At 45.1% G+C, this 26139-nt stretch overlaps 1 protein-coding gene and 1 non-coding gene across 13 annotated transcripts in view; both read left to right on the top strand.

Annotated features, from left to right (window-relative positions):
* ASTN2 (astrotactin 2) overlaps nucleotides 1–26139 on the top strand; it is a 1030196-nt gene that overhangs the window by 527700 nt on the left and 476357 nt on the right. The gene's annotated exons all lie outside the window — the stretch shown is intronic.
* Nucleotides 3031–3102, top strand: TRNAC-ACA. The gene has a single exon. It is a non-coding gene; the product is annotated as a tRNA-Cys (tRNA).

The following is a 26139-nucleotide window of genomic DNA, read 5'->3' as shown; positions in this document are numbered from 1 at the left end:
GCCGTGAGAAAAAAAATGTCAGTGTTTCTTGTGGACACGTGGAATCACGTGTTTGGAGTTGAAGGGGCATGATTTTGGAGGTTGTATTTGTCAAGTGACAAAGAATACGCTCTCCCCCACCAAGAAACCTGTTTTCTGTTCCCGTTTGCACGAATATGTGACTTGGGAGGTTGTCATCCAGCCTCTCAAGGGTCTCAATTTTCCTGTCTGTAAATGGAGGATTGTAATAGTATCCTTGTCTCCATAGGAAAGAATGCTTTGTGAGACTGAAATGAGGTAATATGCATACAAATGATGGCAAATGTACAAAGTGCTGTTCAAATGTTTTACAGCAGAGTGGAGTGTGAATTAAGGGAATATAGCACGAAAGCAGTGTTAAGGAGGACCAGTTCATATTTCTGTCACTGCTTTGCATGACTGAGCAGAGAGTTACCTAGATTAAATAAACCAAGTTACACAAATCTACACAAATCTCCGTGTACTTCAGTTTCCTCATCTGTAAAAATGGGGTAAATGCTTGTCTTGTAGATTGCTAAGAAAATTAGAAATGATGTGTGCCAAGAAAATTGGCTTGGTATAGGCTCCAAAAGTCAAAATATATTTTGTGAGCTTTGTTTTAGTGTATCTGCCTCCCCAGTTAGACTGTGAGCTTTCTGAGGGCAGAAAAGATGTGTTTCTCTTTGCAGCTGAGTTTGTCACGTCGCTTGACAGTTCAGTAAAAAATAACAAATCCTTATAAAAAAATGAAATACAGTACCAGGATCAACTAGGAGTCAGAGAACAGCAACTATTATTAATTTATCTTTAAACTTCAATTCCATTTGCACCTTTATCTTGTTCTAAATCTTAAATATGTTTCTTTCTACCCAGCCTCCAAAAGCAAAGGTATTTGTTAACCTTTGGAAATGCTCATTTATATATTTATTCAACCAATAAATATTTATGGAGTGTTCACCCACCGGGTCACTGAGGTACAGGGTGGAAAACTACACCTAGCCCGTGGCCTTGTTGGAAGAATATTGGGTTGGCCAAAAAGTTTGTTTGGGTTTTTCCATAAAATGTTACCAAAAAACCCAAATGAACTTTTTGGCCAACCCAGTAATAGATAGTTCTCATAAATGCAAGATTAGGGGACCAATTTGAATTATCTGGGTTGACTTCCCAGAGAACAGTGGGGCCTCCAGTTGACATATGAAGGAAAAGTTGGGGATTAAAAAAAAGCAAAGGGAAAATATAGACATTATGGGAAAGGCAAGGTGTTCTGGATGCCTATATGAAGGTTAATGGTAGAGGGTAGGGGAGGCTGGGGAAGAAGGAAGTGAGGAGAAAGTGGTTGTTCCAGGGACCAACCATGAAGATTATATTCAGAGTTCCTGTTTTTTGTTTTTCCTGAGAGAACTTGGGAGTCATGGAAGATTTTAAGGAAAAGAGAAAATGATGGGATTTCCATTCAGGAACCATTATTCTGGCTCAGTGTGTGGGATGGTCAGAGACAGAAACAAGGTCACTGTCGATCGTAGAATCAACTGAGCCCAACATGCTTCCGTGAGATACCAGGCCTATGCTTATAAAATGAAAGCAGATCAGATGTCTGACACGCACTCTCCAAACAGGGATGGGCCATTCACACCTTCTCTTATGTTCAGATGCCTGGAGTTGAAGACCTGCGTCCTCACACTCAGTGCTTTTTCCAGCCCCTGAGGAGACAGGCAGGGCTCCACTACCCATCTTCCTTTCCAAAGACACAGACAAGGTGCCAGGCCCTGGGCAGAGCTGCGCTAAATGAGAACAAGATGGAGACACGTGTGGGTTCATTTGTTATCCGAGATTCACCCTTCAAATTAGACAGAGTGGAAAGATTGATACCAAAGGGCTTAAGGGCTATCAGAAAATCTAACGTTTACAGCTTGAAAATTCCTTGAAGAGAGAAAGGCTTCCTGGAGACTGTCAGATATGTGCCTGGTGATGTGCTAAGTGCATCCAGTTTCAACAGTTTTGTAAAGTGCGTGCGAGGGTGGGCTTTGGGACCAGAAAGACTTGACTTCGTTGTCAGCACTGACACTCGCTAACTCAGCAACTTTGAGCAAGTCCCTTAACCCATCAGATAGGGTTATCATCAGAATAAAGTGAGGTCATGCAAGAATGTGCTTGGTGTCTCATCAGCTCAGGATAAATCTTGTTGTGCTAATAACTGCTGACGCGGTGGTGGTGGCGGTAGCGATGGTGGTGTCCCACGGCTTGGTGATTTGGAACGTCAGCCTGTAGCCAGAGGAACCCCAGGTCTGCCATTCACTAAGATGTGGTCTTGGGCGAGTTACTCAATGTCTTCTTCTTGGTTTTTCATTTATGCAAAATGGGGATAATTATAGTATTTACCTCAAAGGATTGCTCTGAAAATTAAGTTTAATGAGTCACAGTTAAGTGTGAAGATAGTTTCTGGAACATGATAAGTATGAATATGCATTTTATAAATATATAAGCTAATTAACACCTCAAACAATAACGTAGGGTGTGTGTATCCCCCAAGAGAGGAAGAGTCACTTCCTTACCTTGCAGGTGATAACACTGAAATAGCAGGTGGTAGTACTGTGTCACCAGCCCAAAGGGTGGGGATGGGACCTGAACCTGGTTTTCCCCAAGGGCAAGACAGTGCTCTAGACTGTGGGAGGAGAAGCTTTATTTTTTTCTTGGTTCATCCCAAAGTCTTGTGACCCAAGGAGGAACGTGCTTTGGGAGTAAAGGACATCTCTCAAAAAGCTCACATTTATTACTCAGTGTCTTCTGTTTGCTAGGCCCACACATTGTGTTATTTAATTCTTACAGCATTCCTATGTGCTTGGCAGTGTTACCTCTTAATTAAAGATGAAGGCAGCGAGGCACAGAGAGCTTAAATTTCTTGCCCAGGATCACACAGTGATTGTAAAATAGCAGAAATGGGACTCAAATTCAGGTATGCAAAACTCTGAAACCCCTTCTCTTAAACCCTGGGATCTCTCAGCCTTAATCCCCTTATGCAGAGGACAGAGGCCTTCCCTGGTGGCTCAGATGGTAAAGCGTCTGCCTACAATGCAGGAGACCCGGGTTCAATCCCTGGGTTGGGAAGATCCCCTGGAGAAGGAAATGGCAACCCACTCCAGTATTCTTGCCTGGAAAATCCCATGGACGGAGGGGCTTGGTTGGCTACTATCCATGGGGTGGCGAAGAGTCGGACACGACTGAGCGACTTCACTTTCACTATCTCTAGAAGACAGTGGGATGCCCTTCTTGGAATCCAGTCCAGGATCTGTTTTATTTGAAGTGTAATGTGTGTGTTTGGCCGGCATAGGCATGAAAACTGCTAAGGGAAATGATACCTTTTGTAATCACTCTTAACAACAACCTAGTGGGGTATTATCCCCCAAACTTCTTTGTAAATGAGAAAAAATAAAAGCTCAGAGAAGTTAAGGCATGTCCTCAAGTTTGCACAGCCAGGACAGGAAAAGAGCTGGACTGTGCGTGGGTAACAGCCTGACTCTAGGAAACCAGACCGATTTCCCCAACAGGCACCGTGTTCCAGGGTGCGCATAAATGTCAACAGAGAACGATGGGCCAGCCATCATTTGCATCATGCCTCAGCCTGCGGAGCTAAATGAATTCAAAAGCCACTTTTGGTTTCTTTACAAGGCCATCACGTAGGTGTTTAGCAGCCTGGCTAACTCCATCATGCTCCGAGGCTTAGTTGGGGGGTATTGCCTTCCCCATAAGGTTGTCTTAACGGCACACGCAGCTCCGTTAATTGCAAAGTGTTTTGTGGGTATTAGCTGCAGCTGGCACTGCTTTTGATGGGTACTCCAGGGCCCTTTATGGGGCTTGGAAGAAAACTTGCAGAACATTGGCACCTCTGTGGCTGTTGAGAAAAGAAATCGGGCTTCTTTGATCCAAGGCATCAAGGCATCTCTTTGGAGCAATAGTTTCTCATTTGTGGAAGCGGGGCTGATCTTCAGCAGGTAAGGAACAGTGCGCAGTGGCAGCTGTAAAAATACTGAAGTGGGTTCAGAGCAGTTTTTGAATATCTGCTTCCTGAGCCCCAGGTGCCCCTGGTGACCCCAGCCCCTCTGCAAGGACTCCCCAGATAGCTCCTTGATCCAGAAAATAAAGGACTTACACTTTCTTAGAGAAGGCTCTGGGACCCTGCCACGTTCAGATTGGTTGATTGGCAGTGCTTGCTATGCACCTTCTGTTCCATTCTTTGACTGTTACTTCTGCCTGAAGACATTATTTAACTAGAAGACAGGGCAGTCCAGAACAGTCAGACCGTCTCAGCATTATGTTTTGTCTTGTCTGACATCTTGCACAGATTCATGTGGATTCCAGTGTAATTGGTATGTTCCACCTATGGCGTTTAAATGGTGATATTTTAGTCAATGGTGAATTTTCCTTGACTTTCTTTTTCCTAGTCAAATTCAGGAATGCTCTTTGCCAGTAAGTAGCAGCTTCCAGAGGACTGCTGTCTCCTGTTAGCATTAGCTAGGTCCTGTTTTCATCTGGCCCTCTCCTCCCGCCTTGTAAAATGAATGCTCTGGTTTAATTGCTCAAGTGCTCTGGTTTGTCATCCAGACTTGTCTTGGCCTGCCTGTCTCACAAACAGGAGACAGAATCGCCGGCTTCTCTGCGGGGAGGGACAGCCTTGAGTCCACCTTCGCTCTGGCTTCTCTCCTGTCTGTCTAAAATGGGCCTGAGAGGAGGCAAGAAAGCACAAATAAGACCATCATGAGGTCTTGGAAACAGCTAGTCTTACCCATTCCTGCAGCACGGAGCTGGAAGGAGTGGAGAGCAGGTAATAAGCAGCAGCTAGGAGGGAAGCTTGGGGTAAATGCAGGCAGTTTGTTTTAAAGAGGCTGAAATCAGCCCCTGTGTCTCCGAACGCCCATGAACGGTCTCTCCCCACCCCTTTACTAGCACAGGTGGTTCTGAGTCTGCAATAGCAGAGACCCAAAATAAAGCCTGTTTCTGCATGCGATGGAGGTGGGATTTCTGCTGGGTGAAAGTTCAGAGGGAGGTTGCAGGGCGGAATGGTAAGCTCTGTACTCTAGGGACGCTCATAGATTCAGACTCCTGCCTGCTTTCTGCCCTCCATCCTGAGATCCAGCTCTCATTGGAGGGCTCCGAGCTGGCACTCCAGACACTGCATCCAAGCCATGAGCAGAGGATGGGGGCATGGGAAGAAAGACACTGCATCCACGCCGTGAGCAGAGGATGGGGGCATGGGAAGAAAGCACTACATAAAGCCAGTTGCTTCCCGAGGAAGAGCTGCAGTAAACTCGCTCCACATAAACCCCATTGGCCAACGAGGCTCTGCTGGCCACACCCAGCCTTCAAGGAAGACTGGGCAACGTGACGTTTATTCTGGGAAGCCAAAAATTGAGCTAAAATATCTATTGTGTGTGGGTGAGTGCTAAGTCGCTTCAGTTGTGTCCGACTCTTTGCGACCCAATGGACTGTAGCCTGCCAGGCTCCTCTGTCCGTGGGATCTTCCAGGCAAGAATACTGGAGTGGGTTACCATGCCCTCCTCCTGGGGATCTTCCCCACCCAGAGATCAAACCTGAGACTTTCATGCCTCCTGCACTGGCAGTTGGGGTTCTGTGCCACAGGCGCCTCCTGGGAATCACCCCTCACTCCAACAAATGTCTATTACTATAGGAGAAAGAAAGAGCAGCCATTGAGGGCCACCCTAGGTCTGTTTGTCCTTATGTTGTATCGGACACCTGGCAATGTGTCTGTCTTCACTGTTGGAACTCTAAGAAGGTGGTGGCTGTATCTACTTCATTGTTGCATGTCACTGGCTCCAGATTTCATCTATAAAGTGCTCTAAAGCAGATGTTCCCAACCTCTGGACCATGGACCTGTACCTCCTGACAGATTATCAGATGAGAAATAAAGGGCACAATAAGTGTAATGTGCTCGAATCATCTAGAAACCATCCCCCCACCCCCAGAAAATTCATGGAAAAATTGTCTTCCATGAAACCGGCCCCTGGTGCCAAAAGGGTTGGGGACGCTGCTGCACAGGAATCTGTAAAAGCACTTAAAAGCATTCCACCACTTAAATCCTACAAAGGCTTCCCAGTGACCTTGGCACCAAATCCAAGCTTATCATCATGGCCTCTGAGGTTCTACCTCTCTAAACTCAAACGCACTCTACCCACCTCCCACCCCTCATAATCGTGACTCAGCTAAACCAGCATTATTTCTATCCCTGCAACTTGCCTCTAAATGCCCTTTTTACACGCCACCTCTGCCTGTCATGCTCTCCTTGAGCATTGTTCACTGAGCTGGCTTCTCTTCACTGAAATCCTGGCTCACATCTAGCTCTTGATATTTCCCTAACATTGCTTAACCCTGCATATGCCTGCCCCACCATCACTCTCATGCCATAAGAGATATAGTCTCCATATCCCTTATCATTATCTGAAATTGCTGTATGTATATATGCATGTATTGATTTACTTACTGCTCACTGCCTCCCAAGTTGGGATATAAGCTCCTGGTAGGAAGAGATCTTACCTGTTTTGTCATACATGGAATCCTAGACACCTAGAACGGTGTCTGGTACCTAGCATGCTGTCAACAAGCATCTGTGGTCTCAGTTCTTCTGTTGGGTTTCCCTGATGGCTCAGACAGTAAAGAATCTGCCTGCAATGCAGGAGACCCAGGTTTGATCCCTGGGTCGGGAAGATCCCCTAGAGAAGGAAATGGCAACCCACTCCAGTGTTCTTGCCTGGAGAATCTCATGGACGGAGGAGCCTGGTGGGCTACAGTCCATGGGGTTGCAGAGTCAGACACAACTGAGCAACTAACACTAACTTTATTCTGTTAGCGAAGTGGTAAGTGTATATATTTAGGAGTTAAATTCCATTGTTTTCTTTTTGTGACTCTGACCCCTACAGTGTTGCAAAGTGAAAGCTGAAAATCAGCCTGTTTGAATTCACAAACTCCTTGCGCACTGCCCTTCCCAGGTTGGGAATCCACTTTCATGCCTTCTTCCATGTTATGGGAGGGGTGTCTCCATTCTAGGGATCAACCCCCAGTCTGTTGCCAGGATGTCATATCCTTGAGAGGCCAGTGTTTGCACCCTCATTCTCAACCCTTACCTGTATCATCCTAAAATGAATAGAATCAAAAGTATAGGCAGGTAGACTGAAGGGTAAAGATTCAACATCAGTTGGAATGATGCAACTTAGAAAAGAGACTCAGAGAGATAGGAATTAACATGTGTTAACTAGATCCTTGCCAAATGCCACGGCAAGTGGATGCCTGATTCAAAGATGGTGAAACAGAAGCTCAGAGCGGGGAGGCAGGAAGCCGGACTGGAGTGTTTGAGGAACAGAGTCAGCTGGAGGAGGAGCAGGAGAGGATGTCCAAGAGCTCTGAGCAGGAGAGGGTGAGAGAGTGAAGGGTCAGTAACAGTTAGATTGGGACAGCAGCCCAGTGAGCCAGGATGAGGGCAGGAGAAATGGGGATGGAGAAGGGAAAGAGTTCCTGAAGCATTAGGGAAGGCAAAGCAGAGCCTTAGGGAAGCATTCTAGTGGGGGGAGCGGGGAGTGGACAGCCGTGCAGCAGAAGTAAAGTCAGTGATGATTCCCCAAAAATGTCTGCCCTGGGAGTTTGCACAGGGAACTTAAGTTTTTATCATGCATACAAAATACTCAGTAAATATTTGTTGAATCAAATCCAATTCTTCTCCCTTCTTTGCCCTTCTACTGAGCTTCTGCTTGGTGGCAGACTAAATATATGGTTCTGTGGTGCCCAGTCTTGGATGGCATCCCCTCTTTGTCACCCCTGGTTTTCCTGAGTGAAACCTGACCTGACCTGTCTCTTCAGCATGGCTGGTGCTGAAGTCAGGACTAAATGCCAAGATGGCGGGCTTGGAGCCTGAGGCTAGGTCATCCTGAGCCCAGATCTGCAGTCTTGAGATGTGTACCTTCTCCTGACTACTCAATAGTTACTTCTTCATGCCCAGCATCCCCCCCACCCCACCCTCCCAAAAAAATCCAAATGCACAGCCTAGCCTGGCCAGTAGTGATAAATGCTGAATACCAACCACCTGTGCCATCCCAGGGGTGCCCACCTGGTGCCATGGAGCCATTCTGGCTGACCTCAGCTCTGTATTACTTTCTACCCTTTTGTACACTCATCACAAATTCCCATTAGCCCTAGCCCCAGGAAGTCACCATCCTTTCAGGTACGGGCCAATGAAATGGACCCCCTGGCCCTCCGGCGAGCGTCTTTCCCAGTACATCCCATTGGCCTCCATTAATATTCGGGGGCTGACAGCTGAGATTGACTGCCTCATTAGCAGGTGTCGTGTGGAACTCTGACAATAATTAACAACTCAACAGTCTCATTTGCTGGCCTATCAGAGAAGTATTCAATCAAAAATGTAATTTGCCCGATGCTTCCATTTAGCATGGGAAGACTATCCCTTCAAAGTTTTAAATAGTCTAATTAAGAGGGAAGAAATAGAAGGGGAAAAATTATTAACAGTATAGGTTTAATGTGAAATTGCTGGAGCGAATTAATAATGCAATAACCATTTTTAGCAGCTGTCTATCAGTTTGCGGGCTCGAGTAATTCAATTAGTCAGCAAAGGACTGTTCAGATTAGATGGTGGGGAACAAGTGCCACTTTGTCTCCCAAAGGCGCTGTGGACTTTATTTCTCTGGGTTTGGAAGAGATTGCTACAAAACACTCCAGGACACTGCACGGAGCTAGTGTCTAGACAGCATGGAGCCTCACAGTTGCTGCGAGTGGACTTGCTTTCTCATGGTCCCTTGAAAATAGTCCCAGTGCCTCTCGTCAGGGTTAAATTCTCGCAGAGACAACTCCACAGTGTCAACGTCTTTAATTCAAAGCAAACCATCTGCCAAAGTCAAGAATTCTAGCTAGGCTCTGCAGGATTCTGGCCAAGTCCCCTTCCAGCAGCCTAATGGCACAGCCACCCCGGCCAGTAGAATTTTCTCTGTTGTGTGTTGCATTCTTAGCTCTCCATACCTGGGATCATGAAGACCTTTCCCTTGATGCCATCTTCCCAGTGTCTGTTCACCAAATCCCATCAGCCCTTTCAGGCCCAGCTCAGATCTCATCTCCACAACAGCTTTCTTTCTCCCAACAAGACTTCTGTTTCCAGGTCCTTTTCAACATGATGGTTCTGCCCCTTTCTTTTCACCTGTAAATGCAGATAATATCACAGCTCCAACTGGAAGGTGAAGAAGAGTAGGTGAGAAATGTCAGAATTGCAGGCAGCAGGTCTAGCAGAAAGAATACAGCCCATGGACATACACAGACTTGAATTCTAATTTTGGCTCTGCCACTTAATGGCTGTATGTTCGCGGATAATTTGCTCCACCTCTCAGTGCTTTAATTTACTCATTTATAAAATAGTACTAAGAATAGAGATAAGATTTGCTGGCTTCTTGTAAGGATGATATAGAAGGTATGAAAAGTCCATAGTATGTTCGGTTCAGTTCAGTCACTCAGTCCTGTCCAACTCTTTGTGACCCCATGCACTGGCCTCCCTGTCCATTACCAACTCCTGGAGTTCACCCAAACCCATGTCCATTGAGTCGGTGATGCCATCCTACCATCTCATCCTCTATCGTCCCCTTCTCCTCCTGCCTTCAATCTTTCCCAGCATCAGGGTCTTTTCAAATGAGTCAGCTCTTCGCATCTGGTGGCCAAAGTATTGGAGTTTCAGCTTCAACATCAGTCCTTCCAATGAACACCCAGGACTGATCTCCTTTAAGATGGACTGGTTGGATCTCCTTGCAGTCCAAGGGACTCTCAAGAGTCTTCTCCAACACCACAGTTCAAAAGCATCAATTCTTTGGTGTTCAGCTTTCTTTATAGTCCAACTCTCACATCCATACATGACCACTGGAAAAACCATAGCCTTGACTAGATGGACCTTTGTTGGCAAAGTAATGTCTCTGCTTTTTAATATGCTGTCTAGGTTGGTCATAACTTTCCTTCCAAGGAGTAATGTAGTAGGTGCTTTAAAATGGCCACTGTTGTTATTAACGCACTCACTATAATGCCACGCTTATACTAAGGATTCATTTTTTAAACCCTCCTGACCCATTCCTTTGCATCTCTCAAGTCTTTGTTTTTCTAAGAGTCAGATATTTTGATATAGTTTTTATTTATTCTTTTTTCCTCATCTTCCTGTTCCTTTGTACAGTCATCAAGGCTATGATTTATATCATGAACAGTTTGCACACCAAGCCCTGCTCAGCTCTCTGCCTTACAGGGGATCTGGTGTATCTTCTGTAGAAACTGAATGTATGTGTAAGGTTAGAAGAGGAAGAGCTAATGCCATGGAGTTTTGTGAGTATAATTGAGTTCAGGGGTATGTGACTGCCTGTTACTATTCAAGTCTATATGGGCAATTTTCCTTGAATAGCTGAAAACATCAGTGTTTCTACATGAAGACAGCTAAACTGCTGGACTTTGGTGTTAGTTAGAGCTGGGTTTGTATTCAGTTATTTCTCTTCAGTGTGTAAAATCCCTTCTCTGAGCCTCAGTTTTCTCATCTGTAAAATAGGTGGTCAAACACACAGACCTACTTATTGTGCTGTTGTGAGGATTCAGCGAGGTTTTGGATGTAAAGCATCTGCCACAGAGTAGGTACCCAGCCAATGCTAGCTGTTTTAGGATTATTTGGGAGACAGAGGCAGTTGGAAGACCTAGGAAAGTGATGGAGAGGGAAGCTCAGACTGTGGAGTGTCATGGGAAGTGCTGAACTACAGTCAGTTAGTTGAAAGCAAGGAGCAGGTACGGTGGGTTGTTGCACAAGAATGAAAGGGCACATGGAGAGCACTGTGGCCACGGCTAAAGGGATGCGGTTTCCCAGGGAGGCGGACACGCACCCCCTGGGGCTGTCCGTGCTGACCATCGATCGCGTACAGCAATAGGGCAGCACAGTGGTGCTTGCAACCCCTCCCTCATTCTGCCCAAGAACACCCCCTAAGCATCTCTGCAGGCATGATCATGGAGTAGGGGCTAAAGATGCTTCAGGAAAGACCCCCACTTTGAGATACTTCTGCTCATAAAGGAAGATAGCACTTGGACAAACAAGGGAGTTGAATCAGATGGAGCCCAGCCACCATTCCCTGGGAGCCCACAGGTGTCAAAGGGACAATAGTCTGGAACAAATTTCTGTCGTAACTGTATATTCACCGTGGCCAGGACAATTGTAATAGATGGAGCCGATCAATCGAAAGCAATGCACTCTATGAATAGTCCTGAGTGTGCTGGTAGGCAAGTGAGTTACCGAAGCTGGCCAAAGAAGGAATCTAAACATCAGTGAATCCTGGAAAACAAAACCCACCAGTTTTTTTGTTGGTAACAATAAGTGTAAAGATAATAAACAGCCCCGTGATTGTAAAGCTTAGCACAATAGCTCTACATCTGCTGACCGTGTGGCAGCTTCTCATGCTAAGGGCTCCACCTACATTTTGTCCTTTAAGCCGTAGAAATCAGTCAGTCTCTAGGGAGATAAGGGGCAGTATGCACCTAAGGAGAGGCTCTGATGAAGGAAGCAAGGGAGACCTGGCCTGCTGAAGGGAGAGGTGCTGATAGAGGGGACAGAGATACCCTGCCACCCTTCCCAGCCAAATGCTCCAGGTTTCCTGAAGGATCCACAAATAATAAAAATGAGTCCCTTTGATATCTGTATTTAGCCAGCTCAAGGACAGACTCTTCAGGTTGACCTCTTTGTGTAATACAATTAGCTGCTGCTGCTGCTGCTAAGTTGCTTCAGTCGTGTCCAACTCTGTGTGACCCCAGAGACGGCAGCCCACCAGGCTCCCCCGTCCCTGGGATACTCCAGGCAAGAACACTGGAGTGGGCCGCCGTTTCCTTCTCCAATGCATGAAAGTGAAAAGTGAAAGTGAAGTCGCTCAGTCGTGCCTGGCTCTTAGCGACCCCATGGACTGCAGCCCACCAGGCTCCTCCATCCATGGGAGTTTCCAGGCGAGAGCACTGGAGCTAGTTTACCCCAAACTTGTAAACCACAATTCATCTATCTCACACTGCCTGATCTGTTTGCTCTTTTCTTCCTGATCTGTTATAAATCCTGGTTTTGCTTTTATTTCTAAATAATGGCCTCACAGCTCTCTCTCTCCTTATAGTAAATTGCATGTGACTAAATCAGTTCAGTTCAGTTGCTCAGTCATGTCCGACTCTTTGCGACCCCATGGACTGCAGCACACCAGGCCTCCCTGTCCATCACCAACTCCTGGAGCTTACTCAAACCCATGTCCATTGAGTCGGCGATGCCATCCAACCATCTCATCCTCTGTCGTCCCCTTCTCCTCCCACCTTCAATCTTTCCCAGCATCAGGGTCTTTTCAAATGAGTCAGTTCTTCGCATCAGGTGGCCAAAGTATTGGAGTTTCAGCTTTATCATCAGTCCTTCCAATGAATATTCAGGACTGATTTCTTTTCGGATAGACTGGTTGGATCTCCTTGCAGTCCAAAGGACTCTCAAAAGTCTTCTCCAACACCATAGTTCAAAAGCATTGATTCTTCAGCACTCAGCTTTCTTGATAGTCCAACTCTCACATCCATATATGACTAACGGAAAAACCATAGCTTTGACTAGACGGACCTTTGTTGACAAAGTGATGTCTTTGCTTTTGAATATGCTCTCTAGGTTGGTCATAGCTTTTCTTCCAAGGAGCAAGCATCTTTTAATTTCATGGCTGCAGTCACCATCTGCAGTGATTTTGGAGCCCAAAAAAATAAAGTTTCTTACTGTTTCCACTGTTACTCCATCTATTGACCACGAAGTGATGGGACTAGATGCCATGATCTTAGTTTTCTGAATGTTGAGTTTTAAACCAACTTTTTCTCTCTCCTCTTTGACTTTCATCAAGAGACTCTTTAGTTCTTCACTTTCTGCCATAAGGGTGGTGTCATCTGTGTATCTGAGGTTATTGACATTTCTCCCAGCAATCTTGATTCCAGCTTGTGCTTCATCCAGCCCTGCATTTTGCATGATGTACTCTGCATGTAAATTAAATAAGCAGGGAGACAATATACAGCCTTGATGTACTCCTTTTCCAATTTGGAAACAGTCTATTGTTCCATGTCCAATTCTAACTGTTGCTTCTTGACCTGCATACAGATTTCTCAGGAGGTAGGTCAGGTGGTCTGGTATTCCCATCTCTTGAAGAATTTTCCACAGTTTGCTGTGATCCACACCGTCAAAAGCTTTGGCATAGTCAAGAAAGCAGAAGTAGATGTTTTTCAGGAACTCTCTTGCTCTTTCAATGATCCAATGTATGTTGGCAATTTGATCTATGTGACTAAATATCTCTGGGTTATTCTGTGACCCAGATTGTGGGCTTTGGAGTCAGCTATACCTGGGTTCAAGTCTCATCTCTTTTATTCTGCGGGTGATTTAATTTGCATAAGTGACTTGACTTCTCCAAGTGTTGGTTTCCTCATCTATAAAATGGAAATTAAGAAAAGAAAAAGCAGTCAGCTCATGCATTCTCTGAAAGATTTAAATAAAGCAATCAATAATCAAATGCCTTATTTAACTTAACATTATCAACATGGTCAGGCATATTATTCTAAGAATTGGTCAAACATTTTTTCGAGCACCAATAAAAAATAATAGCAATGCAAATTCACTACAATTGTTGTGTTTTGTTTTATTTTTTAATGGGACCTGATAACATGAAGGCAGGGAACAAAAAGATGGGAGTAGTGGTCCCTGTAAGAGCAGATGGAGCTGCCAAGGCTGTAGGATGAACCGAAGGGAAACGTGCACCAAAAATAAGCCCCTGGGCTGGCGAGTGAGGGATGGTTGTTAACAGTTCAGGCACCTACATCAGTTGCTTGGATCGATAGGTATTTTGAGGCTATTTGTGAAAATGGCCCTAAGAGCTCTGATAGGAGAGAGATCCTTTACAGCAGGAGTCCTGGGAACATCATGGACCTTGTGGCATTTGAATTAGACTTTGGCAGTTGGATAGGAGATGGTATTCTCACCAGTGGCACTGTCCCAGAAAGGCCTGGATGGGGTGCACAAGAGACCACTTTGGATGGAGGATGACAGAGAATGGAGGAAATGAGGTTGGAAGGAAGCAGTGGGACTTAATCATAAGATATCTTATTGCTAGGCTAGGGTGTTTGAACTTTATAGGTGATGAAAGGACATTGGACATTTTTGAATATGTATGTTCATGACTGAGAATGTGTGTGTGTGTGTGTGTGTGTGAGAGAGAGAGAGTCCTTGTGTATGCAGGGAGAAAAGGGGTGGGTAGGGTAGGAGAGACATTGCAATACATAAGATCCAAGCTGGGCTTTAGAAAGCTTGGTCTCCCTAATCATTAATCATAACCTGTAATATATACACATGAAAACAGGAGCAGCAGGACCAGGTTTGGGTCTGTTTGAGAAACTGAATGAAGTGCTCAGAGACTGTAAGTCCAGTTGAGACCTGGAGCCAGCCCTGAGCTCCCTTTTGGGTATCTATGCGCCAGGGACCTGTATAAGCACGTGTGTGTGTGCGCACACACATTCATGGACGTTTCCTTTTAGGCAGAGGAAGAGTAGCCTGGTTCTGATACTAGAAGCCCCAGAGGATGAGACGTGGCAGGAAGAAGCGCATCTTTTCTTCTTTGAGAAGCTACTTAAAAGCCTGCTGTCATGACAGATGATTCCCTTTGTCAGGGGGGTATTCCTCACCCCTCTCCATGAGGTCCTTATGGAGGAGCCACTCAGAGTGAAACACTGGATGGATACTGAAGCACACAGCGAATGGTCACTGTTACCATGACAGCGATGGCGGTGGTGAGGGTGGTGACGATTCAATAGGGGCTGGGCAGAGCCCTTGAACAGAAATGTCTGGTATCTTGGTAATTGTGATTGAGGGAATGGCTTCTTGTTTCTTTTTATATTGAAGAAGCAGATTAGGTGTATCCTCCTAGCATTTCAACTGAGAGTCAAGAGACTTCAAATTTAATAAAACATCCACTCTCTGGACTTCATTTTTCCCTGTCTGTGAAATGAGAGACGAGATTCTAAGGATTCTCTCAGGTCTCCCAAGTGCTTTAGAGGCCTTAGCTTGAGTCATACACTAGTTCGGGGTGAAGGTTTCAGTTCTTGCACCTCAGAGTCCTGTGGATGGGGATGCAGGGGAAGCGGGTCTTGACACCACCAGCAAATGCATTCTCCGAGTGAGACCTGTGCCTCAGTGCAGCACACTCCTCTGTGAGGTAGTGAGCTCCCCGTCACTGGAGCAGAGCCTGGTGGCCACTCGGCAGGGAAGATGCAGGGAGACCCCTCACATGGGTCAGAACTCAGATTGAATCACCTCTGCTAAGGTGATTCCTCCCAAGTCTGAGATTTAAGGAATCTAATCTGAATTCTTATTTCGTACCTTCTGGCTCCTTCTGAGCTGCCCCATCCCCAGGGTAGACCAGCCAGGCATGGGAGACCCCAAAACTATCACTGCCCCCAGGAATGAACACTGTGGATGTCTCTGCCTAACTGGTCGATCAACGTTGAGTCTAATCACCATACAGGAGCTGTTTTCTACAGCTCCTTCCTGCTCACGTGCTTCTTCTCAAAAAGTGCAGATGGCACACTCTTCTCCGAGGAAGGCTGATTAGCAAAGACAACTTCATCTCTAGACAAAAGAGTAAAAGAATGCAACTAAGTGCAGACTTGGGTCCTCAAGGAGCGGCTGCCTCATTATGAGACTGTCATCAGCCCAGATCTGGAAGCAGAGAAACAAAACTGCAAGCCCTTGCTCCATAAAGAGCAAATTGGCTGGAGATGACGACTTCCAGATGTGAGAAGCCAGGAGAGGGAGACAGTGCCCAGGAGGGGCTTCCTACCTGCTGACCTCCAGCTGAGCGAGACTCAGAGGGCTCCACGTCTCCATCCGCAAAGCGGCCTTGGATTAGACTCTTGGTGTTATGCTCTTGACGAGGACGGACTTGAGATTTAGATAGGCTGTGTCTGAGTCAGAACTTGAACGTCCTCATCCACAAAGTCGCACTGCTGACCCTTACCTCCAAGGGTTTGTTATGAGGTATAAATGAGGAATACAGGTGAAGAACCGAACCCCATCTCTGGCAGCTGATAAAACATTCATTGAGCTTAAGTCCCTTCCTGCACTGCCTCTGCCAGTCTTCATGTCCTGTGAGTTTACTGTTTTGGTCACCGAAAAAAAAAATCTTTTTTAAGAACCATTTGCAGAAGAAAAAAGCAAAAATCTTCACTCATCAAACTTACATCCCACCCCCAAAGTACCCACTGCTTAGCAATTTGAAGTGCATAGTCTAACATGGTTGACATGCATTTATATAGGGGAAATTTAACCCAAATGGGATCACAGTATCTATTTTTCCTGAAACTAGCTTTTTTTCTACTTAGTACAATATTGTTTTTTAAATATTTCTTTGTGTTATTAGCATAAGTGAATTATTAATTCAGCACAGAAAAAGCTAGATCTTTGTCATATAAAAATCAGTACCTCAAGAGACATTCACAAACCAAGATATATTTAAATGTTTTAAAATTTCCAAGGCCCTGCCATATACTCAGTAGATTTAGCTTATATATATACATACACACACACACACACACACACACACAATGTTGTGCTAGTTTAGTGTATACAGCAAAGTGGATCAGTTATACATACATGTATCCACTTTTTTTAACATTCTTTTCCCATGTAGGCCATTACAGAGTATTGAGTAGAGTTTCCTGTGCTTTATAGTCATCCTTATTATTTATCTATTTTATATAGAGTGGTGTTTATATGTCAATTCCAATCTCCCAATTTATGCTCTTAATTACCCCCTGATAACAATAAGTTTGTTTTCTACACCTATGACTCTATTTCTGTTTTGTAGATAAGTTCATTTGTACCCTTTTCCCAGATTCCACATGTAAGCAATCCAGTATAATATTTGTCTTTCTCTGTCTGGCTTACTTCACTCACTATGACAATTTCTAGGTCCATCCATGTTGCTGCAAATGACATTATTTCATTTTTTATGGCTGACTAATATTCCACTGGGCTTCCCTGATGTGTGTTCTAACTGCATTGGTTTGCATGCAACTGTGCAACACTCCCAAAACCACTTGCTGAAAAGACTTTTCCCCATTATATATTCTTGCCTCCTTCATTGCGGATTAATTGTTCATAGATGTGTGGGTTTATTTCTGGTTTATTTCTGTTCTGCTCCATTGATCCATATGTCTGTTTTTGTGTCAAGATTATGCCACTTTGATTACTGTAGTTTTGTTATATTGTCTAAAATTTGGGAGGATTATGCCTCCTGCCTTGTTCTTTTTTCTCACAATTGTTTGGGCAGTTCTGGGTCTTTTGTAGTTCCATATACATTTTTGGATTATTTGTTCTAGTTCTGTGAAAAATGCCGTGGGTAATTTGACAGGGATTGCATTAAATCTGTAGATTGCTTGGGTGAGTAGTATGGCCACTTTAACAATATCAAACTTTCCAATCCAAGGGCATGGGATATCTTTTTCATGATTTTTTTTCTTCTCAATTTTATTGAAGTATAGTTGATTTATAATGTTATGTAAATTTAACATGGCTTAAAAAAAAAATGGACACAATCTGAGAAACTCTAAGAACTGCTCTGTGGTCAGCAGAAGAGGAGGAGCCTCGTAGCTCTTTGGAACCAAGTATGACTCTTCCCTGGTGGCTCAGAAGGTAAAGAATCTGCCTGCAGTACAGGAGACCCAGGTTTGATCCCTGGGTCAGGAAGATCCCCTGGAGAAGGGAATGGCAACCCACTCCAATATTCTTGCCTGGAGAATTCCATGAAGAGAGGAGCCTGGCAGGCTGCAGTCCATGAGGTCTCAAAGAGTCAGACACGACTGGGTGATTAACACACACATGAGGCCTCCTGACCTTAACAGAGATAGACCTTTATTCACAGGTTAACATACTTCAGAGGCTAAGAAAGATTTGAAAGAGCTCACAGTATCTGTCCAATAGAATTTTTTTTTTTTTTAAACTTTACATAACTGTATTAGTTTTGCCAAATATCAAAATGAATCCGCCACAGGTATACATGTGTTCCCCATCCTGTCCAATAGAATTTTTAACGCTGTTGAAGCGTACACAGTGTAAATTCCAGGGGAGTTAAGATAGTATCTTTCAGACTTGTGGCAGGAAGTTCTGTTGATCATGTTCCTCTTCAACATTTGAAAAAACAAAATCCCAGAGATAGAACAGGACTTACAAGGCCATACAGACAATTAAAACATTCAGAACTCCAAAACAGTGACCTCTTGTCTCCAACCTCTGTCCCAACCGGATCTAACTTGTCCTGTTCTTTGATCCCAACCTGCACTGAACCAGAAATTATGAGCAGATCACAATAATGCTACTGCTATGATTTTAGCCTTTCCTGTCCTTCTAGGCTCAGTGAACACTATCTCAAAACACCCTAGGTGGAGAGCACAGTTCTTCTACCCATTTTAGAGATGCGAGAACTGAAGCTCAGGGAAATTAACTTATGCTCAAATTAATTTATGCCCAAAGTGACATAATAAATGGCAGAAGTTTTTAATATGTGGTATTTTTTATTTATAAAAGGCATCCCCAGTCATAAAATAATGAAAAATAGAGAAATTTTAAATAAGTATTTCCAAGTCCCCATGGAAACATAAATATTGGTTGATACTTCTGGAGTTTTGCCTTTAAAAAAAATACACAGTGTTTTTGTTTTTATAAGACTTGTAATATGTCCATGCAGTTTTGCACCCAGCTACCTGTTATAACTAAGTGTGTTCTGTATTATTACCGTCTTTGTAGACATCAGTTCTAATGACTGCATTATAGTCCACATAATGCTATATCGGAGGAATGCTAGGAAGGGAATTGGTGGAAGGGGGAAGAAAACAGAGTCGAGAAGAAGGTGGGAAATTGACATTGGGAGGCAGAATGTGAATAAGGAAAGAGCAAGGGAGGCTCTCCTGGGAGAGGGAAGCTGTGGGATTTGACTATTACTTGATTCGCAGGTTTTGTAGAAGGGCTTGCAGGAGAGAGTGGAGGAGAGACTCAACAGGGGAATAAAGACCAGCTTGCATTTCTAGGCTGGATTATTATAAGAACTTCCTGACCCATCTGTCAGCCTCTAACCTGGTGACATGTGAGAAAAAGCTCCGTCGAGTATGAGGTTGCCTTTTCTACCCACTGCTCCCAGTCACCGCCTGTAGGAAGCCCTCCTTACCCCGGCTCCAGGCCAACAAGCATCTCCTCCCTCTGCTCTGATGGCTCTATATGCCCTGCCCAGCCAGAGGCACGAAGTGTTCCATAAAGGCAGGCATCACATCTACTGTGTTCACGCCAGAGTCACGGGGCCCAGTATAGTACTAGGCACATAGTTGGTGCTCAGATAATTTTACTGAATTAATTGGTGAACTCAAGACTGATTTATTCCACTGGGCTCCCTCAGCCTGCCAGTCTGTCTTCCTTTTTCCTTTGCAGTGCTGATCAGTCATTAATATGCACAGGAATCATCTGGAGACCATGTTAAAATGCAGGTTCTGATTCAGAAAGGTTTGGGATGGAGCCTAAGATTCTGTAGTTCTAACCAGCTACAAGCAGAAAGCTATACCTCTTTAAAGCACAAGTTAGGAAATTCTGTTGAGCATCTATTTTCCAAGCCCTATGCTTCCCCTGTGGCTCAGCTGGTAAAGAGTCTGCCTGTAATGCGGGAGACCTGGGTTCGATCCCTGGGTTGGGAAGATCCCCTGGAGAAGGGAAAGGCTACCCACTCCAGTATTCTGGCCTGGAGAACTCCATGGATCATATAGTCCATGGGGTCGGAAAGAGTCGGACACGACTGAGAGCCTTTCACTTTCACTTACGCTTGGAATCCAGGATTCAGTCATGACCCAAGGAAATGTGATCTCTGCCCTCTTATAGACCTTATGGTCTAGGGGAACAGGCTGGTATTAACCCAATAACTCACTGATTAATCAATACTTGGAAACTGAGCCGTGTGCCACAAAGGAAAGTAGTGCAGTGCTATGAGACTTCATTGGCATGGAAGGGAACTGACCTCAACACGGGTTCAGGGCAGCTTGATGAGAAAGTCACAGTGGATCTGAGGTCTAAATGATGAGCAGGGTTAAAGGGAGAAAATGGGGAGAAAAAAAACATTTCAGGCAGAGGGAACAGCATATGCCAAGATTCTCTGGGTGGCAAGAACATGGTCAATGTCACTGGGGTCCTAGAGTGAAATCCTTATCACTTAAACAAACAAACAAACAAACAAAAGGCAAGGGAAGTATCTCCCTAGAGAAATTAGCACTTTTGTTGCCCAAATGACTAGAACAATGGCATTTTCCAAGCTAGTGAGAAATCTTGGATCAATGAGAAAGGTGAGAGTGGAAGACAGACAGAGGAGGGCCAAATCTTTTTCTTAGCATTGGAGCTCATGTGGTACAGCCAGAAAGGCTACAGGGCTTTTAACATTAGGGAAAATCAAAAGACCTGGATGGATTCAAACTTTGTTCTACAACTTACCACAAAGCTTGGACAACTCATTTAAACATCTGAGTTGACTCATTGGAAAAGACTCTGATGCTGGGAGGGACTGGGGGCAGGAGGAGAAGGGGACGACAGAGGATGAGATGGCTGGATGGCATCACCGACTCGATGGACGTGAGTTTGAGTGAACTCTGGGAGTTGGTGATGGACAGGGAGGCCTGGCGTGCTGCAATTCATGGGGTCGCAAAGAGTCAGACACGACTGAGTGACTGAACTGAACTGAACTGAAATTTAATATCCTCATCTGTAAAATGGGGATATTGATGCAGTACTTGCCTTGTGGGGCTACGATTGAGCCAATTTGTATAAAAGAGCTGCTCAGTCAGCTTCCCCTCCTCCTTCCCACCTTCCAGCCTCAGATGCTGTAAAGTGATGTGCAAAGAGCTTCGCCTGCACTTTTCACTAATGGTGGACCATCAGTACTGGATGGAAGCAATAGAATGAAGCCCTGACCTATAGAAATAAGGGGCCCTCTGAAGTGTACGGTGGAAAAACCTCTTCTAAAGCTCATATTGATGTGCTGGTCTACAGGTTAAAAGCCTTTTCCTCAAGGAGAAGGATGGTCTCAGCCACGGATTACTCCCTAGCCTTTTAGCATGTCTAAGGCTGCTGCAGACATGTGAAGATATCAGCTCAGATTTCCTCCTTGTGACAGTGGCCTTGACATTTCTGCAAAGAGAATGCTTCTCGGGGAAGCGGGGAAGTAGAGGGAAGTCTAGAAGTTTGGCAGAATGGGCACTCTTTGAGGAAAAAAAAAAAAAGTTTATAGAGAACATCCCAGAGTTTGAGGGAAGAGATTGTGGATCTGCCCCCTAATTCTGAACTCTGCTGCTGCTAAGTCACTTCAGTCATGTCCGACTCTGTGTAACCCTGTAGACAGCAGCCCACCAGGCTCTGCTGTCCCTGGGATTCTCCAGGCAAGAATGCTGGAGTGGGTTCCCATTGCCTTCTCCAGTGCATGAAAGTGAAAAGTGAAAGTGAAGTCGCTCAGTCGTATCCAACTCTTCACGACCCCATGGACTTCAGCCTACCAGGCTCCTCTGTACATGGGATTTTCTAGGCAAGAGTACTGGAGTGGGGTGCTATTGCCTTCTCCGAATTCTGAACTCTACCTGTGTGAATTTAAGCACAGAAACACCTAAGACAGAATCCAGAGTCTTGATACCAGGCTGATGTGAGGCTGTGTCATAGGCTGGTTTAATGACTTTGAACTAGTGATTTCTTTTTGCAGAGCCTCAGTGTATTCATCTATAGAATATGGATGACAGATGAAACAGATATGGAAGTCGTGGTACATATACACAGTGGAACATTACTCAGCTATAAAAAGGAACCCATTTGAGTCAGTTCTAATGAAGTGGATGAGCCTAGAGCATAGGGAAAAGACAAATATCATATATTAACTCATGTATAGGGAATCTAGGAAGATAATGTGAATCATAGTACTGATAGTAATGATGATCGTGCTAGAAAGACGGTACCTGCAGGGCAGCAAGGGAGACACAGACATTTTGGACAGAATTCCGGAAGGAGCGGGTGGGGTGATGTAAGAGAATAGATGGAAACAGATACATTCCCGTATGTCAAATGCGTAGCCAGCAGGAGCTCAGTGTATGATGCAGGCAGCCCAAGTCAGTGCTCTGTGGCAACCTAGAGGGGTGGGATGGGGAGGAAGGCCGGCGGGGGCTTCCGGAGGGAGGGGACTTGGGTATACTAATGCTGATTCGTGTTGATGAATGGCAGAAACCATCAGAATGTGGTCATTACCTCTAATTAGAAAAGAAAGAAAAGAATAGGGATCCCAGGATCTCCCTTGAAGGGCAGTGGAAAGGATTAAATTAATGTACTTTAATGGTTTCCACAGTGTTCTTTGCCTTAGGAGGTACCGTTATTACCATAGCAACGGACCGGTGGGAAGAGGGCAGCTACCGAAGGCAGGCGTGATTCTGGGCTCTGCCACGTGGCACTGACACAGGTGTACCCCCTTACCTCAGGTGTACCCCAGGTGTGAAGGGTGACAGTCTCTGCACGACGGGCTTCTGACAGTGGTGATCGAGATTGAGACAGGTCAGCAAAGCAGGCCCTCAGTCAACGTGCAAGTGTTAGTTCCTCAGTCGTGCCTGACTCTCTGCGATGGCGTGGACTGTAGCCCTCCAGGATCCTCTGTCCCTGGAATTCTCCAGTCAAGAATACTGGAGTGGGTTGCCCTTCCCTTCTCCAGGGGGTCTTTCCAACCCAGGGATAGAACCTGGGTCTCCTGCATTGCTGCAGGCGGATTCTTTACCGTCTGAGCCAGAAAGGGAGTTCTATTATTTTACTATTACTAGCATTGTTGTTGTTATTGTTAATCAAACAGCAGGGGCTGGGAGAACCTTAGGTTAAACTTGACTTTCATGGCCAGAAGAGAATAAAGGCTCAGGAATTAGACGTGTCCTGCTGAAGTGCAGAGCTATTGTCCTCCGAGCCACTGAAGACTTACTTGGATCGTCTATTTTATTTCCACTTTACAGCTGAAGAACTCAGACCTAGGAAATATGTGTATTTGCCATAGCTGGTTAGTCACAGCCTGCACTGAGCCTGACTCCCAGTCCAAGCCTCTTTCCACCAACCCTGGGGACTCTCATACAACATTTCCTCATCACCACATTCTTCCCGCCATATTTCCCACTCCTTCCCTAACAAAATCCTTGTCCCACCTGGGTTGCTCTATCTGCTATTAATTGAAAACACTCCCTATTTTCCAGACTCCGCACACTTAAAAAAAAAGAAAAATTTACTTGTTTATGGCTGTGCTGGCTTCGTTCCTGGACACAAGTTTTCTCTAGTTGTGGCGAGCACGGGCTACTCTCCAGCTTTAGCTCACAGGCTTATCATCGCAGTGGCTTGTCTTGCTGCAGAGCACAGGCTGTAGGCATGCGGGCTTCAGTAGGTGTGACATATGGGCTTATTTGTCCCCATGGCATGCAGGATCTTCCAGACCAGGGATCCAATCGGTGTCCTCTGCATTGGCAGGCAGATTCTTAACCTCTGGACCACCAGGGAAGTCCAAGACCCCAGTGGTGTTTTTACCAGCGCTGTTCTTTTCTCCAAAAAGCCTGCCCCACCCTTTAGAAAACATTTCCACCAATCTGCTCCTTTTCTTGTCTTCAGGGGCCCCAGCACCAGCGGGGTGTACCACAGAGGTGTACCGTGAGGGAATGTGGATTTTCAGATGTTACCGTGTGGGTTTTCAGATGTTACCAAGGCACAAGCCCCCTATAATTTCCATTTGGAAAGGCTGTGAAGACACTTGGTCCACACAGCTCCGCTCACCTTCTCGCACACACCCGAGAGTTACGAGCAGTATAGATTATTTTAATGACAGTATTACTTCCAACTGTGTCTCTCCCATCTGTTCTTCCCCAATTACGGATGCAGAAACCCAGCGTGTGTCTCCATTCTGGCAGTAGAGAATGAAATATAAGTGCTATAAAAGGGAGTATATTCTTTGAACAATACAGTTGGCACCTGTGAAGCTTGCCTTGTGTTTCAAACTCTCCTGCGTCTTCGAGGGGGAGCCAGAGCGTCCTTAAGAAAATGCCACAGCATGCTCGAATCATCTGTCATTCCCCCAAATTTGGGACAACTGAGAAATACAAGGCCAGCAGGGTTTTGGCCAGAAAAGGCCCTGGGGTCCTTGTGGAAATGATCCAAACCAAAGTGAGAAGAAAACAGAATAAATGAGGGGTCGATTTGTCAGATCCAATGTGCAAGGTAGGGGCTGAGGCTGGGAAAGATCAGGTAAAGTGGGTTCTATGGATACCGGCAGAATTTGAAGATCCAGAAGCATGCCAGGCCAAGTAACTAAGAGTGTTATCATGCCTGTTTTTGTATGCCAGAAAGCAAAGGCTCAGAAAGGTTAGGTTACCTGTCTCGGCTCACACAGCAAGGACATGGCACGTCTGAGTTCACACCCAACTCTAATAAAAAGTCTGTTCGTAGACAGCTGTGCCCTGCCTGCTGCTCAGTTGTGTCTGACTCTCTGAGACCCCATGGACTGTAGCTCACCAGGCTCCTCTGTCCATGGAATTTTCCAGGCAAAAATACTGAAGTGGGTTGCCATTTCCGACTCCAAGGGATCTCCCTGACTCAGGGATCGAACCCGTGTCTCTTGAGTCTCCTGCATCGGCAGGCAGATTCTTTACCACTAGCTCCTCCTGGGAAGGGCATAGCCAGCACACGGCCCCTGATAAATGATCCCTAGGTGCAGCCACGCGTGAATCAATTCCTCTGTATTTTGCACACCCATAGCTGCTGGACAAAACCCAAGCTGGCATCTCTCAGCCCCACCATAGCAATAGAGAGGACTAACTGCAGAAAGGGAAGTAAAGAGAGGGCAGCCAAGTCCTAGATTTCAGAAAACATATCATTCTCCAGGCGAAATACACTTCAGTGGGGGAGAAATCCCTAAATGTTTTATTAGAGGAATTCAACAACTACAAATATTAACAGCAGGACTATGAATTATTTAAAACTCAACTACCTAAACCAGCCTATAAATCAAACAAGAAAGGTTCCTGTCAGAAAGAAAGAAGCTGGTTCGCTCTTGGTTTTGAGATCATGAGAAGGAAGCTTGTCTTCATGTGTCTTGAGCACCTCCTGTGTGCCAAGCTCTGTGCGTTTCTGTTTCCATATGAGTCTTGCATGAAGCTGAGGGCAGGGAAAGATTATCAGCTGCAGTTTATAGAGCCAGGAGACCAAAGGTTTGAGCCAGAAAGTGGCTCAGACACATGGTTAGTTAATAGGGGAGCTGAGGCTGAAGTAGTGTTTGCCTGGATTCAAAACCGTCCCTTTATGCTGGACCAGGCTGCCTCTCGGCTAGAGGATGCATGTAGGTGTAAAAGCAGAAAACGGAGGCCTTAGACACATCATATTGAATATGGAATAATGACCTCCAGCTTCTGGTGCCTGGGACATCGCTGACGAGCAGAGCTCCTGGAGTCAGAATGCCAGGGGATTAGTCACAGCTTTGTTTTCGTTGTTGCTGCTGCTACTACTGTTGTTATTGTTGTTTCTAGGAAAGTTTTTATTTTGAACTAGTTTTAGAATTACAGACAAATTGCAAAGAGAATACAAAGAGTGTTCATGGGTACCTCAACTCTTTGCCTCTAATGTTCACGTCTTACCATCTTAGGCATCAGAACTAAGAAGCCAACATTAGTACATTGCTGTTAATGAAGCCCCAAACCTCATTTGAATTTCACCCCTTTTCCCAGTAATAGCCTCTTTCTGTCCCAGAATCCAGTCCAAGGTGAAACATGGCATTGAATTATCTTGTCTCCTCAGTTTCCTCTGGTCTGACATGAGTTCTCAGTCTTTACATTTGTTTTGTTTTGTTTTGTTTGTTTGATTGTTTTTGTTTCTTTTGATGACCTTGACAATCATGAGGAATCAGGTATTTTGGAGAATGTTCCTCAGTTTGGGTCATACCATTTCTACCAGCTGTCAGACAACAGATACATGACTTACACTTTCTTGAATTTTCCTATCTAGCTGAAGGTAAT

This window comes from Bubalus bubalis, chromosome 3 (assembly GCF_019923935.1).
Source record: "Bubalus bubalis isolate 160015118507 breed Murrah chromosome 3, NDDB_SH_1, whole genome shotgun sequence".
In the NCBI taxonomy this organism is placed as follows: Eukaryota; Metazoa; Chordata; class Mammalia; order Artiodactyla; family Bovidae; genus Bubalus; species Bubalus bubalis.
Note: the sequence above shows the minus strand (reverse complement) of the source record. Positions and strands in the feature narration are given on the sequence as shown.